Genomic DNA, 16,809 nt, shown 5'->3' on the forward strand with positions numbered 1-16,809 from the left:
TAGAGGCAAAGAATATTGTTATGCAAGCTATCCCGTATGAATTGTTTGAAAATGTTGATAGCAACACAACAGTAAAAGATATATGGGATGAGATCAAACGACAGCAAGAAGGTTATGACATGCCAGACGTTACTAAATTGAATAAGGCTCTGGGATTCTATGAAGATTTCAAGCAGAAAACTGATGAACCACTCAAGGATACCTATCGTCGTTTCAATGGTGTTCTCAATGAGTTGAAAAGGTGCAAGATCATAAAAGTAAATGCTGAAGTCAACATGAAGTTTCTCAAAAAGCTCAATGCTGATTGGCTTCCTTATGGAACCATTGTTCGATCTACTAAAGAGATTGACAAGTTGACTATTCATGAGCTTGTTGGAGTTCTTATGCATTACCAACCTGAAGTGTCTAAACTTCAAGAAGGAAGAAAAGTGTCTTCTCCAGGCGATCCACTTGCCCTAATTGCCAAAAAGAAGAGCAAATCGTGACGTCTTCCAAAAGCTTATCCAAGAAAGTGCTTGTAGAAGAATCAACTAATTCAGAAGATTTGAATCTTTCTGATGTTGATGATTCTCACCTTGAATTAGTCAAGATGGCAGCCATGTTCACAAAAGCCTTGAACAAACACAAGTTTAAAGGCAAATCAAGCAATCAACGCAAAAACTCGTCATCTTCCTCGTACTACAAGAAAGCTGATCAATCTAAACAACAACGTGCTGATGATTCCAAAAAGGAAGATTCAATTTGTTTCAATTGTGGCAAAGCTGGTCATTACTCTCGTGAGTGCAAGATGCCTAAGAAGAAGGACGCAGCTTACTACAAGAAGAAAATGTTGATGGCTAAGATTGTGGAAACTGGGGGAGAGCTAAAACCGGTTGATGATACTTGGTTTAACTAGACTGACGATTCAGATTCAGAGGTGGAACATGCAAATGTTTGCAAGGTGACAAAGCTCATCAAGGCTAAGGAAGCAATGGAGAATTCTGACTCAACATCCGATGATGATGAGGTACAATCAACTGAAATCTCACCTGATTTTATAAAAATGCAAAATGACTTGATAAAGAATCTGGTCTCAATGTCAAAAGAAGTCAAAGGCTTAAAATCTGAAAACAAGGTTTTAAAAGATAAAATCAAAATGAATGAGACCAGACCTTCCTCATCCAAATTGCAAATGGATGTGCAACAATTGACTCTCCAACTCAACTCTACGGAAACTGAGTTGGAAGATCAAAAAAAGACAATTCATCCAATTAAAGTTGAAAGAACTGATTATCGTTTAAAATCGGAACGACTTGCAGAAAAAGTTCAATTTTTAGAAAAAGATCTTTCTGATTTGAAAAACCAACATGAACCCACACTTTCAAAAGTAAACAAGAAAATTGTTCAATTGGAAAACACCATAATTGAAAAGAACACTGAAATTTCTTTATTGTCAAAAGAATCTTTTCAAATGAAAGCTCAACTTGCTCGATATGAGGAAAAACTCTATCGAACAGAGCAATCCAAAGCTATCATGGATATGGAACTTTCAAAACAAACAATTTTCATGAATAGACCAAAAACGATTCATGGTGAAAAGTGGGGGTTGGGTTACGAAGATCCGAAAATTTTGGAAGATGCTTCCAAAAAGATTCCAGGATTATATCATTCTGATTATTTTCAAGCCGGTTTACCATCGCATTTTGTACATGCTTCTGATGCTGATTTTGATGATATTATTGTAAATCGTAAATCTAGGAAATACCATCAAATTAGCTTAATGTATGAAAAAATCAATGCTAAGATAGGTAAATCGAATCCTGATTTCTTGAAAAATCTTGTTGAAACTGAAAAAAACATGCAACGTGAAGATTATGTGCCTAAGCGTAGACTGGTTTATATCCCAATACTCATGCTAGAGAAATATATTTTAATGCTTGAGAATGAAGTGTTTAACAAACCTAGTTCTAGCATTACTGCAATTGATGAGGTGTTTGATGAACCAATTTTTGATGTGAAACCAATTCTACCAACTTTACCTGCATGTCCAGATGATGTTTTCAGTGAAGACCTAGCACATGAACTAACTGTCTTCTTTGAGACAGATTCTCTAGGTCAAAATTCTTTAGATGAAAAAGTAGAACCTCAGGATGAACCGAACATTGAACCTTTGATAGATTTTGAAAGTCAACTTGATCCTTTGCATGATTATTACTTGCATTTGCCTGCTGTACGTAATTTGAATTGTATAGTAGCTCAACTTGAACAGGAGAATATTGACTTGCAACTTAAGTGCCAATCATTAGAACAAATGCTTGCTTTGTGTGATAAATTACCTTCACTGCCTAAGAAAGAATGTACTTATGCTTTTAAGGAGGGTGAAGTGATAGTTTCTACTGAAGAATTATGTCTTGAGATTAAAAGCTTAAAACAAAAGATAATTCAAATGAAACAGGCTAACACACTTAAGCAAACGTCTAATGTTGCAACCAATGTGCTTGAATGTACTAGTGAGATTACTAAGAAGGGGAAGGGAACAACAACATCTAAGGATGTAAAACCCATTACTATTCTTAAAAATCCTCTACGTTCTCAATTTGGCAATCATGGTTCGAAAGTTGTTTCTACAACTCAGTATATTGTTAAAAAGGTTCATTCTCCAAATGGTTCTGTGTTAACTGAAAAGATTCCTATGATTCCTATGACAAAAACTTCAAAAGCGAGTCTTTTAAAGAAATCAGTTAAGTCCACAACACACACAAGTTCTAAACCTGATTTAAGTGAGTATGATGCAAAAGAACGTACAATCAAATTGGAAATTCTGCAAAATCAGTCATCTCATGTGTCAACTGAAAAGTTTGGACGTCTAACTAACAAAGGTGTTTCTCGTGTCACAAGTCATAATCCAAACTTGAATTGCAAATCTGTATGGGTTCCTAAGTCCACGACTAAGAAAGTAGCAACCAAACCAGAGCAATCTGCTAGTCGGCCTAGGAAATCATCTCATGTTTTTCAATTTTCGTCTGTGAACAAAACATCTACTTGGAATAAATTGTGTGTTAAGACTTCTGATAACGATGTAAAGATTGATATTGCGTATGATGCTTCATGTAATGTGGTTTTAAATGATGCTTTATTGTCTAAACTGCATGATGCGTTACGTGATTATTTCATCATTGATCCAAAGTTTGTTGTTAATCGAAAGTTTATTGCTGGTACTAACCGAAAAGGACCCAAGAAACTTTGGGTACCTAAACTCTAGGGAATTTACATTTACAGGGTTTCGACGTCTGTGTTTGGTATATCGATTCCGGTTGTTCTCGACACATGACGGGCGATAAATCCTTGCTTGTCAACTTCATTGACAAATTCCTAGGAACGGTTACATTCGGAAATGATGAGATTGCAGCAATAACGGGTTACGGAGATTTTGTGCAAAATGGCATAACAATCAAACGGGTTTCATATGTTGAGGGTTTGGGGTGCAGTTTATTTAGTGTGAGCCAATTCTGCGATGGAGATCTCAAAGTTTTGTTTGAACGTCGACAATGCTCGGTGCAATCCACCGAAGGGAATGATCTTCTTGTTGGTAAACGTTGTGCTTCACTATATACTATTGACCTCAATGATGCACCATCACATGCAACCATGTGTTTGGCCACTCGTTCTACCAAAGAAAATTCATGGTTATGGCATCATCGGATGTCACACCTGAATTACAAGGGTATCAATCGATTAGTCTCTAAAGATTTAGTTGATGGCATTCCAACCTTTCAATATGATAAGCATCATGTGTGTCCATCATGTGCGATGGGTAAGCTGAAACGGACTAATCATCCGCTTAAGCAAAACCTCAGTACTTCATCGTCTTTGCAATTATTGCATATGGACTTATGTGGACCCATGCGTATTTCTAGCCTCGGTGGCAAGAAACATGTGCTTGTCATTGTTGATGACTATACCCGATTTACATGGATTTTTCTTTTGCGAACTAAGTCAGAAACCCCCGCCATTATCATTGAATTCATTAAAAAGATTCAACGCTCTTTTAACAAACATGTTAAGAGCATCAGAACTGATAATGGGACGAAATTTAAGAATGACCCGCTTGATAGTTATTTGAAAGATCAAGGCATTGAACATCAGTTCTCTGCTGCTCGGACCCCCCAACAAAATGGAGTAGTCGAACGACGTAATCGTACGTTGTGCGAAGCAGCACGAATGATGCTTGCATACTCCAAATTACCTCCAAAAATGTGGGGGAGGCCATTTCAACTGCATGCTATACCCAAAATCGTTGTATTGTAAACAAACGTTTTGATAAAACTCCATATGAGTTATTATATGGTAGACGCCCGAATGTCAAATATTTTCGTGTTTTTGGTTGTATATGCTATGTGCTTAACGATTTTGAAAGCCCCAGAAAGTTTGATCCTCATGGCGATCAGGCCATATTTCTTGGTTATTCCTCGAACAAAGTTGCTTATCGTGTTTATCATAAGCGGACAAAGATGATTAAAGAGAGCATTAACGTCAAGTTTGATGAATTTTTGGGAATGGCTTTTGAACAACTCAGTTCAAAACCCGATCCTAACCTGGCTACTACTTCTTCCACGCAAAACTCAATTTTCTTGAAGAAGGGTGTTCCTACGGTTACATCAGAGGAACTGGATATCTTGTTTGATAGTCTTTATACTCCTCAACGGGATTCAAATGTTCAAGCCGTACCGGTTACACCATCACAATCAACTACTGTGGAGACTCTTCAAAGTCTTTTTGATGAAGATTCAACACCAACTGATTCACCTGTTGCTTCTTCATCCTCCCTCCAACCTCCTGTTATTGATAATCTTGAACAAGATCAAGATTCATCATTTGATACAACTCCAGCTGTTTCTCCAGATACTCTATTGAATCCATTAGATACTGTTACATCAGATCAAGCAGATCAAGGCTCAACGTCAACAACGGTTGATGTTCCAATGGATACAATTGATGTACAATCTCTTCCACACACCCGATGGACTAAAAGTCATCCAATAGATCTTATTATTGGTGACGCATCTGCTCCAGTTTCAACTCGAAGGGCTACTCAGAATATGTATCTATTCACAGCCTTTCTTAGTAAGATTGAACCAACAACGGTTGCTCAAGCTTTACTAGATCCATACTGGGTAGTTGCAATGCAAGACGAGATCAATCAATTTGAACGATTGAAAGTATGGCGATTAGTTCCAACTCCAACGGGTCAACGACCAATAGGGGTTAAGTGGATTTTCAAGAACAAGAAGGATTCTGATGGAATTGTGGTTCAAAATAAGGCACGTCTTGTGGCCAAAGGATATCGACAACAAGAGGGCATTGATTATGACGAAACGTTTGCTCCGGTTGCTAGGATTGAGGCAATTCGTCTTTTCCTTGCATTTGCTTCTCATATGAAGTTCACGGTGTTTCAAATGGATGTCAAAACTGCTTTTCTGAATGGTTATCTTCAAGAGGAAGTCTATGTTGATCAACCAGAAGGCTTTGTCGATCCCATTCATCCAAACCACGTTTACTACTTGGAGAAAGCTTTATACGGTCTGAAGCAAGCACCGCGTGCATGGTACGAGACCTTAACAAAGTATTTGCTGGACAATGGCTTCTCTCGTTGAACGATTGATATAACGTTATTCATCCGTAAAAACCACGATCACATTCTCTTGGTTCAAATTTACATTGATGATATTATTTTTGGTTCCACGTCCCCGGCCTTATGCAAAGAATTTGGTGACCTTATGGCCAGCAAATTCGAAATGAGCATGCTTGACCAGTTAACTTTCTTCTTGGGGTTACAAGTAAAACAATTACCAAATGGGATTTTTATCAGTCAAACAAAGTATATCAATGATATGCTAAAACGTTTTAAAATGACTGCTTTAAAACCAATGACAACCCCAATGAGGACTTTACTGGATGCTGATACTAACGGGGAACCCTTTGATATTACGCTTTATCAAAGCATGGTTGGTTCTTTAATGTATCTGACTGCGAGTCGACCAGACATTACACTTGCCGTAACTGTCTGTGCCCGCTTTCAGTCCAACCCTAAGAAATCTCACTCCAAAGCGGTTGTTAGGATTTTTCAATACCTTAAAGGTATACCTAACCTTGGGATCTGGTATCCTCATGGATCCAATTTCAATCTCACTGCTTATACGGATGCGGATCATGGTGGTTGCCATGTTGATAGAAAGAGCACATCTAGATCAATTCAGATGTTGGGGAATAGACTAGTTGGTTGGTCATCCAAAAAGCAGAACTGTGTGTCTTTATCAACAGCTGAGTCTGAGTACATTGCTGCTGCTCACTGTTGTTCACAAGTTTTGTGGATGCAAACTCAACTCTTGGACTATGGCTTTAAGATTTCTAAGACCCCGATCTATTGTGATTCACAAAGTGCTATTGCAATAACAAGCAACCCGGTTCAGCATTCTAAAACTAAACACATAGATATTCGTTATTATTTCATTAAGGACCATGTAGAGAAAGGGGATATAGAGTTATACTTTGTGCCTACTAAAGTGCAATTAGCTGATATGTTCACTAAACCTTTAGATGAACTTAGGCTAAATTTCTTGATCAAAGAGATTGTCAAGGTAGAGTATAGTGCTTAATATTCCTTAGATCTGTTAGAACTTATTTTTGGGATCTTGTGTTTAGGGGGAGTAGATACTTTCTAGGGGGAGCCACTAAGTTTCAGTGCTTTAGATAATTTTTCTTTAAGGGACTGCCTTTAGATTAATGATAACTTCCTAGATATATTTGTTCAATGGTTACGCAAGGGGGAGGTAACTCATTGATATCCTATTTCAAGGGGGAGTTAATTCATTTTCTTGGGAATATAATCAAAATGCTGATTTACTTTCTTGTATATCACATTTTGAGGGGGAAAAAACGGGAGAAAATGAGAAAATAATTCAAAAATATTGTTTTTCAAAAGTGAATTCAAAATTTCTTTGTTTTTATCTGAAATAATTCACTATGGCTTGTATACATCTCAGTATGCAACCCGTGTCAACAATTGGTATCACTGAAGATTTGTATTTTGTATAAAATTCAAAGTTCTTTTAAGTACAAATCTTATTTTCAAAAATTCATAAAAATTGGAAAAGATAAAATCCAAAAATATTTAAATTTTACTGAATAAATGCTATTTTTAGCATTTTACCGAATCTGACAACCAACAGTACAGATTCGGTAAGTTCAAAGTTTTCAGAAATTGTCTCAGAATTATTTTTCATGAAAAGATTGAAATGGATTTCAAGAGAAAAAATCAATTTGTCAAAATTTGGAGTTAAATTGTTAAAGTTTTGAAAAATTGGACTGTATTCGGTATTTTAGGCCCATTCTGTAAAAGCCCATTCGGTATTTTACTTTCGGTATCTATAAAAGGAGAGTCAAAGTCAAACATTACTCTCTTACTGTTATTAATCACCTACCGAGTCTGTTGATTATACCGAATCTGCCTAATTCTACCGAGTCCGTCATTCTGTTTCTTCAAATTCTTGGTAATTGTTCATTTTAATCAATGTTTAAGATATATAATTGTAGATCTGAGATAATTAAGTTTTTATCAACCAGAAAAGATCAAAATAACTGGATTATGACCTTTAATTTTTGAAATCTTGTTGATTATACCGAGTCTGAGTCGATTTCAATTAATCTTTGATTAAACTCAATTGATTTGGAAAATCAACATGAAATCTTGTCTAATCTGAGTTAAATTGACTGATCTATTATTTGACCGAGTCTGATTACATGTTTAATTGCTTATTTGATGAATTCTGTATCTACCGAATATGTTCCTATCCTGATACCGAGTTTGTTCATACAATTAACATGTTAATATACTTGTAATTGAATAGTTAATTGATCATGGTTGTGATATTACTTGATATATGATAGAATATGCATGTTTGAGTGACTTTCTGTTAATTGTTGAAGATACTGAATCTGATTTTCTTTCTTGATACCGAGTCTGAAATTTGGTACCTTTAAATTTTCTGATTTTTATCTTCAAACACTTAACATGTTTATTCTATATCTTTCTGATATGAAAACTCAAGCTTATTTGGTTACAGAATCTAAAGTTTTCATAACTACCGAATCTGCTTGAAATGTGTTTAAAAATTGACTAAGTGTTGTTCTGAGTCCTTGTGTTATATAATTGACTTTGCATGATGATTTTGTACTAAGATTAATATCATATGAATGTCATGGTTGTCAATTATTTGTTCATATTTGAGAATAAAAGACTTTTATATTCTTGAAAAATCATAAAAATCTTAAAATTTAAAAATATAAAAAGGATTTCAAAGGCAAATAAGAATAGAGATATATGCTTTTTGTTAAATATCTTGTGGTCTTCTATTTCTTATTTATACAGCTAAATGGCGAACAATCACTTCATCAACTCTGAAACCAGCATACCCTGCAACTACTGGACAGCAATTCTAGAGAGGCATACACTGTGGCCTGCTCTCAATACTACTGCCAGTGTAGCTGTAACAGATCTAGAGTTACTTAACAGAACAATTAGGTTTGTAGAAGCTACACAACCTACTACTGAAAATCCAGAGGGAACACAAGCTCGTTTTGAATTTCAACTAAGAGGAGTTCAAGGGAGGAGGAGTTTCACTAAAGCTGATTTCAGGAGGGTCTTCAGACTTCCTCTTGTACAGAATGCTCCTGCTTTTCCTGCTACTCAGCAAATGATGACTTCTGTCTTTGATCTTGGTTATGTTGGAGCTACCAACGTTCCACCAGCTAAGTTTCAGAAGAAATATCTGCACTCAAGGTGGTATGTGATCTTCTCAATCATCAACAGATGCTTGCTAATGACAAAGAGTGGATCTGATAGCTTGACTGTGCCAATGCTGAAAGTATTCTACTCTTTCATAAGAGCAGAGGCTCCTGACTATGCTGAGCTTTTATGAGATCTGGTTCAAGCTCAAGTTGATTAGCCAAGGGGTTCATACATCCCTTGCGAAAGGTTTTTCTGTATCTTTATCCATGATGCTATAAATGCTTGCAGAAATGCAAATATATTTGTACCAGGTACACATGGATTACAGATGAAAAGGTTTGGAGAGCTGAAGATGAATACCCCTATGGTGTCTGATAATCAATTCACTGCGCCAATTCTAAATTGGCTAGTGAGGCTAGCTGAACCCCAAGACGCTCGTATGCGTTCTTATTTTCAGGCTGTAGGAATACCTCTTCCGAACCCGGTACAACAAGAACAAGTTAAACCTGCCGTGGTTCCAGCCCCAGAGGTTGTAGAGGAACCTGTAGTTCAACCATCCGGGCCAGCTAATCCTCCACTTAGGGTGAACCTCAAACGATCTACGATAGCACACCAAGCTCAACCCGTGAGGATCAGGGAACCTAGTCCAACTAGGATTGAACCAACCCTTTCCACAACACCCGAAGTAAGCAGTGACACTTCAGCAACAGCATCTGAATCATCTCCTGAACATTCTCCTAAGAGAACTCGATACATGCCTGATGAGATGATTCAGACTCCGCCAACCCAACGAGTAACTAGATCTAGGACTTCAACACCCATCGTCCGCCAAACAGTTACTCCAACCATTGGTGATACGGACCAAGACCAAGAGCCAATTAGGTCACCCTCACCTATCTCCGTATCACATCCAAGAATAACAGTAAGCCCTACGCTAAATGAAGCGCAAGCTTCAGTAGGTAAGAGATCTAAACGCACGGATGGTAAAAAGACCACTAAGCCCATCCAATCTAAACAGGACTTAATAATAAATCCTACAAAGCAAGGTGCTTCGGCATCTAAGGAAGTAAAGTCTTCCTCTACAGTAAAGTCTGCGTTGGCTCAATTGATTGAGGAAACTCAATCATTGAAGTCCAGAACGGCCGAAGGGGAGCCGCAAAATCTTGAAAAGGCACCCTGCGTATCGGCTGGAAATCCTCCTGTACCTCAACGTACAACAGGGTCTCGAGGTCCAGCTTATCTTGATGAGGAAGATCTGCCGCGTCCCATGGAAACGAGTCAACATGACAATCCTTCGGGATATTTATCAGACTTCCAGCAGACTGTTCCCTTGGTTCATGAAAGTGATCCATTGGTTCAAACCACTTCTCTTCCGGATTCTGAATCTCAGGGTCTGGAGGAAGAGTCTTTAACTGAAAGAGATGTGCCACCTCATGGTATATCAATGATTTCAGGAGTCGGGGATAGCAATATCTCTGCGAGAACTAAACCGACGGGTAGTCCTGCTACTTTGTCAGAGTCCCATGAGACCAAAGTCTCGGAGGCGGATGCTTCGAAAAAAACTTCGCCGGTGACAACTCCGGTTGTTACCCAACCTCCATCAGAAGGGGATATCACGAATCTGACTAGTAGTATGTATAGCCCTACATATAAGAATAATACTGCATAATCATTCTTACCTGCCCTCACGGCAACTCAAACACTTCCACCAACATCGCCTTCAACAGTTACTACTGCTGGTGTTCCTATTGTTACTTTTCCACCATCACCTTCTCGTTTACCACATTTCTATGATGCTTTGGAGCAAGAATATTTCAGTCGTATGTTTTCTAGAGTCAATCTAGATGTTCTTCGATGCACTTCGCTTCAAGCATTGTTTCATGCTCGTGTTCGATATCCACTTAATTCCTGCTCTTCTCCGTTGAGTCCTCACCGTGATGATGAACATGACGATTCTGATCCTCAGAATAGCCATGAGGGGGAGATAGGAGTAGATGGAGAATATCTAACGGTAAATATTTCAACTAAGGGCGGTGGTGTAAAGTCTTCATCAGCTTCACAAGCTCAACAAGTTCAGATGGAATCAGAAATGGTTACTACACATGATGAAATTGACGATAAGGAGCCTGAGCAAGTTATAATTCCAATTGTTCATAATGAGGCTGATAGTGGATTGGTAGATGAGGATTTGAACTTGAGTGATTTCTATCTTGAAGAGACAGATGACAATGGATTTGTCATTCTAAGCAAGTTATCATCAGTATCTTCAATTCCGGAAGATGTAGAGATTGTAGATGAAGAGAATCCCGAACCAGTAATAGAAAGTGATGATGAAATGGATTCTTCTGATGACGATGAAGACAATCTTTATGTTAATCCAAATGAAGATGAGTTCTTTGATCATATTGAAGATGATGATGTTCCAAATAATGATTTTCAGTTGGGATTGGAATCTGGATACAAAAAGCTCGGAATCAAACCACCAAATCAAGTGATTGAAGAGCTAAGATACATGTCCTTACTTGAAGTGAGCGACTGTCCATATGGATTTGTATTTGTCAATTCTCACTATACAAAGATCTTCATCAGAGTCTCAGATTTCAGAAGATACTCAGACGGAACGTTGATGTATGCTTTCAAGTACATGAGATAGAGATTGATCAATAACTGCTATTCAACTGAAGATATTGAGATTGTCAAATACATTCTCACAAGATTAAAAAGTCGTCTCAAAATAAGAGTGAACATACGAAGATATGAGAATCTCAAGGGATTCATATCCAAAGTTCACTTCAGAGGAACAAAGTTCCTTTAGATTACAAAATAGGATTATGTTGTAAAGTTCACATTTAACACTAAGGGGGAGATTGTTAGGACCCCGAAGTTGTATAGTGTTAATGTGAAATAAGCTTAATTGAAGGTTCCTTAGAAGAGGGCTATATAAGGAACCTAAGTAGTCCTAATTAGATAGCCATTGCATTGTAACTGAGTTCTAGAAGCTGTGGAATGTAATTGTACCAATTCTCTCTAATACTGAGTCTCATGCTTACATACCGAATCTCTCTTTATCTTATCATTTCTCTCAATCTCAACATGATCTGACCTATCATTTGGTATCAGAGCTTCCAGGAAGTGATTCTACATCACTATATCGATCCAGAGATTGTAGATTATAGAATCTGAATACTCTTGGTATTTTGAATCACATTCGGTATTATCGAATTTGATAATCTGACGTTCAGATTCTTGTGATAAGTTCAGCGAAGGTGCATTAGGTATTTTAGAAAGAGTTTCGATCATCATTACAGCTTTTTAACTTCAATTATGGAGAATCAAGTTGATTTTTAGAGTTTGTGGCTAAAACTCTCGGTATTGCTTAATTCAAGCTTGATTCTGGATTTTTCTGAAGATTTAAGGTTTCAGTTGTGTTCGTGAGGTGTTAAATCACATTTCTGACGGTTCAATTTCTTCAATTCATCAAGTTTTTAAGATTTGATCAACACTCGGTATCGTAACTGTCATACCGAGTCTGCTTCATTACTTAAATTCATCTTAAGTGTTGCAGATTGTGGTGTGATTGTGATTCTATCACATTCAGTTTGATTATACGCAGCTACTTAGTGTGATTTGAGAAAGGATTCTATCATATTTCTAAGTTTTAAACTTAGACTCGGTATTGTCAACTGCTACAGTTGACATTCGGTATCCTATACATTCGGTATCTTTGATATTTTGTGTGATACTAATGTGTTTCCTTGTGCAGCAAGGTTACAGAATCTAATTCAAAAGGATTGAATTGAGTTTGAACTTCAAATTCATACAGAATCTGACTACCGAATCAAATACAGAATCTGAGTTTCTGTATCACTTAATCCATTGTTTTAAGTGGTTACAGGCTACAATTCTTGTGCTTACCGAATCTATACTGAATCTGGGTGTGTCTCTTGTATTTCTGATCAGTTTCTTTTACAGAATCTGATATACAGAATCTTTATCGAATCTGCTACAGTACCGAATCTGCTAAAGTACCGAATCTGACACAGAATCTGACATTCTGATCAGATTGTTGTGATTTTTCATCTTAGATTTGTGTAATACAGAATCTTTACCGAATCTACCTCATTTTCAAGATGTCTACTCAAGATACTTTGATCATTGGATCAGATTCCCGTCCTCCAGTGTTGTTTGATGGAAAGTACACTCAGTGGCTTCACCGTATCACTCAGTACATAGACTATAAGGGTGAGAAAGCAAAGTACATTTGGGCTTCTCTGAGAGATGGTCCAGTTGTTGATTATCATCCAGATACTGGTATGCCAATTCCAGTCTATGAACTTTCTGGTGATAAGCGTGAGAGTGCTCAGGGTGACATAGAGGCAAAGAATATTGTTATGCAAGCTATCCCATATGAATTGTTTGAAAATGTTGATAGCAACACAACAGCAAAAGATATATGGGATGAGATCAAACGACAGCAAGAAGGTTATGACATGTCAGACGTTACTAAATTGAATAAGGCACTGGGATTCTATGAAGATTTCAAGCAGGAAACTGATGAACCACTCAAGGATACCTATCGTCGTTTCAATGGTGTTCTCAATGAGTTTAAAAGGTGCAAGATCATAAAAGTAAATGCTGAAGTCAACATGAAGTTTCTCAAAAAGCTCAATGCTGATTGGCTTCCTTATGGAACCATTGTTCGATCTACTAAAGAGATTGACAAGTTAACTATTCATGAGCTTGTTGGAGTTCTTATGGATTACCAACCTGAAGTGTCTAAACTTCAAGAAGGAAGGAAATAGTCTTCTCCGGGCGATCCACTTGCCCTAATTGCCAAAAAGAAGAGTAAATCGTTGACGTCTTCCAAAAGCTTGTCCAAGAAAGTGCTTGTAGAAGAATCAACTCATTCAGAAGATTTGAATCTTTCTGATGTTGATGATTCTCACCTTGAATTAGTCAATATGGCAGCCATGTTCACAAAAGCCTTGAACAAACACAAGTTTATAGGCAAATCAAGTAATCAACGCAAGAACTCGTCATCTTCCTCGTACTACAAGAAAGCTGATCAATCTAAACAACAACGTGCTGATGATTCCAAGAAGGAAGATTCAATTTGTTTCAATCGTGGCAAAGCTGGTCATTACTCTCGTGAGTGCAAGATGCCTAAGAAGAAGGACGCAGCTTACTACATGAAGAAAATGTTGATGGCTAAGATTGTGGAAACTGGGGGAGAGCTAAAACCGGTTGATGATACTTGGTTTAACTGGACTGACGATTCAGATTCAGAGGTGGAACATGCAAATGTTTGCAAGGTGACAAAGCTCATCAAAGCTAAGGAAGCAATGGAGAATTCTGACTCAACATCCGATGATGATGAGGTACAATCAACTGAAATCTCACCTGATTTTATAAAAATGCAAAATGACTTGATGAAGAATCTGTCTCAATGTCAAAAGAAGTCAAAGGCTTAAAATCTGAAAACAAGGTTTTAAAAGATAAAATCAAAATGAATGAGACCAGACCTTCCTCATCCAAATTGCAAACGGATGTGCAACCATTGACTCTCCAACTCAACTCTACGGAAACTGAGTTGGAAGATCTAAAAAAGACAATTCATCCAATTAAAGTTGAAAGAACTGATTATCGTTTAAAATCGGAACGACTTGCAGAAAAAGTTCAATTTTTAGAAAAAGATCTTTCTGATTTGAAAAACCAACATGAACCCACACTTTCAAAACCAAACAAGAAAATCGTTCAATTGGAAAACACCATAATTGAAAAGAACACTGAAATTTCTTTATTGTCAAAAGAATCTTTTCAAATGAAAGCTCAACTTGCTCGATATGAGGAAAAACTCTATCGAATAGAGCAATCCAAAGCTATCATGGATATGGAACTTTCAAAACAAACGATTTTCATGAATAGACCAAAAACGATTCATGGTGAAAAGTGGGGGTTGGGTTACAAAGATCCGAAAATTTTGGAAGATGCTTCCAAAAAGATTCCAGGATTATATCATTCTGATTATTTTCAAGCCGGTTTACCATCGCATTTTGTACATGCTTCTGATGCTGATTTTGATGATATTATTGTAAATCGTAAATCTAGGAAATACCATCAAATTAGCTTAATGTATGAAAAAATCAATTCTAAGATAGGTAAATCGAATCCTGATTTCTTGAAAAATCTTGTTGAAACTGAAAAAAACATGCAACGTGAAGATTATGTGCCTAAGCGTAGACTGGTTTATATCCCAACACTCATACTAGAGAAATACATTTTAATGCTTGAGAATGAAGTGTTAACTGAAAAGATTTTAATGATTCCAAATGGTACATCCAGTCAACAGAAGGAAAAAGAAGATTTTCTCTAATGAGTTGATATTTGAAAAACATTAAATTCGAAGATACCACCTTCATTAAATTCGAAGTGTAGAAACAACTCAGTGTTTTTCAAAGATCAACTTATGAAGCTGGTACATCCAGTCAACAGAAGGAAAAAGATGTTGTTGATATATCTGATTCCAGTGATGAAATTGAAGAAATTCAGTGTGAAAGTTTTCTAGATGAATCGGAAAGTCAGAGAGAGGGTGATTCAGGAATGTTAATGACTATGGATTTAGCTGATCAATCAGAGAAAAAGTTAACTCAAGAGGACAATCAAAACTTTGACAACATTGAAGATATTTTGAAGGGGTCATCAAGTATCGCCAATGAATTCAATGATCATCAATTTGTTAATTTGACATCTCCAACTGACGAATTTGGAATACAGTTCGAAAAGGAGATTTTCTCTAATGGCAAAGAAGATACCACGACTCCTCCCAATTTGAATGTTTCTTTTCATATTGCAGAGATTGTTCTTGAACGTGATGCTAATTACCAACTGAGTGAGGATGATGTGACGACCCGGAAATTTTCGACTAAATTTAAACTTTATCTTTATATTATTCTGACACGATAAGCAATGTTTGATAAGTTAAATCTCAAGGATTTTAAACTATGTTTATACATTCATTTAAACCTCGACCAAATTCCAATGATTCACGAACCATTAAATGAACATATATGAATATGTATGTATATGTGTATATGTTATAAATTGCAAATGTCAACAAAGTATTTAAACGTATAATGCTTTATATGAACGTAATTGTTTCAATATGATTATCGACGATATTAAAAAATATATATATTAAATGATTGAATTATCAGAAACTTTGAATTATGATTACAAGTCTCTGTTGAGAGGTCCACTATAATTTGAGAAAATCTATTCCTCTTAACGATATTCGGAATAATTTGTAAAGCTATTTATAAATAAAAATAAAAAGTGTCATTTACGAAAGTTAGACAAAAGCTAGTGGAGAATTGGTTTTCATAATATTCTATTAATCTATTTTCAAACGTACAAAAACGTTTTCAGTTTAAAAAGAACTTTATTATTAAAACGTATATAACTTTTATAAATATCTAGAATCACTTTCGACAACTCATTACTTAACCAGTATAATAAATATAACAATATTTATATTTTATTTCATTAAATATATATAACGATTTAAATTAATATTATATATATTTATACGCGTATTATACGTACATAGTTTTATACTTTTACTATACTTTAACTTTACCTTTACTTTACTTTTACTTTACTTTAACTTTAATAATTCACTTTAATAATTCATACTTTAATAATTCACTTTAATAATTCATACTTTAATAATTCACTTTAATAATTCATACTTTAATAATTCACTTTAATAATTTATACTTTAATAATTCACTTTAATAATTCATACTTTAATAATTCACTTTAATAATTCATACTTTAATAATTCACTTTAATAATTCAAAAATCTATTATAAATAGAATTCAATAGGTTTCATTATTTCATAGAAACTTGTAAATATATTTCTCTAAACTCTCTCAATCGAATTACATATATATATTTACTTAGTATTATTTCAAGATATTATTAGTATACATAAAATATTACGACGGAGTGATGTCCGAGTGATTTCAAAATAGTTTTTTTT

This window comes from Rutidosis leptorrhynchoides, chromosome 2 (genome assembly GCF_046630445.1).
Source record: "Rutidosis leptorrhynchoides isolate AG116_Rl617_1_P2 chromosome 2, CSIRO_AGI_Rlap_v1, whole genome shotgun sequence".
Taxonomy (NCBI): Eukaryota; Viridiplantae; Streptophyta; class Magnoliopsida; order Asterales; family Asteraceae; genus Rutidosis; species Rutidosis leptorrhynchoides.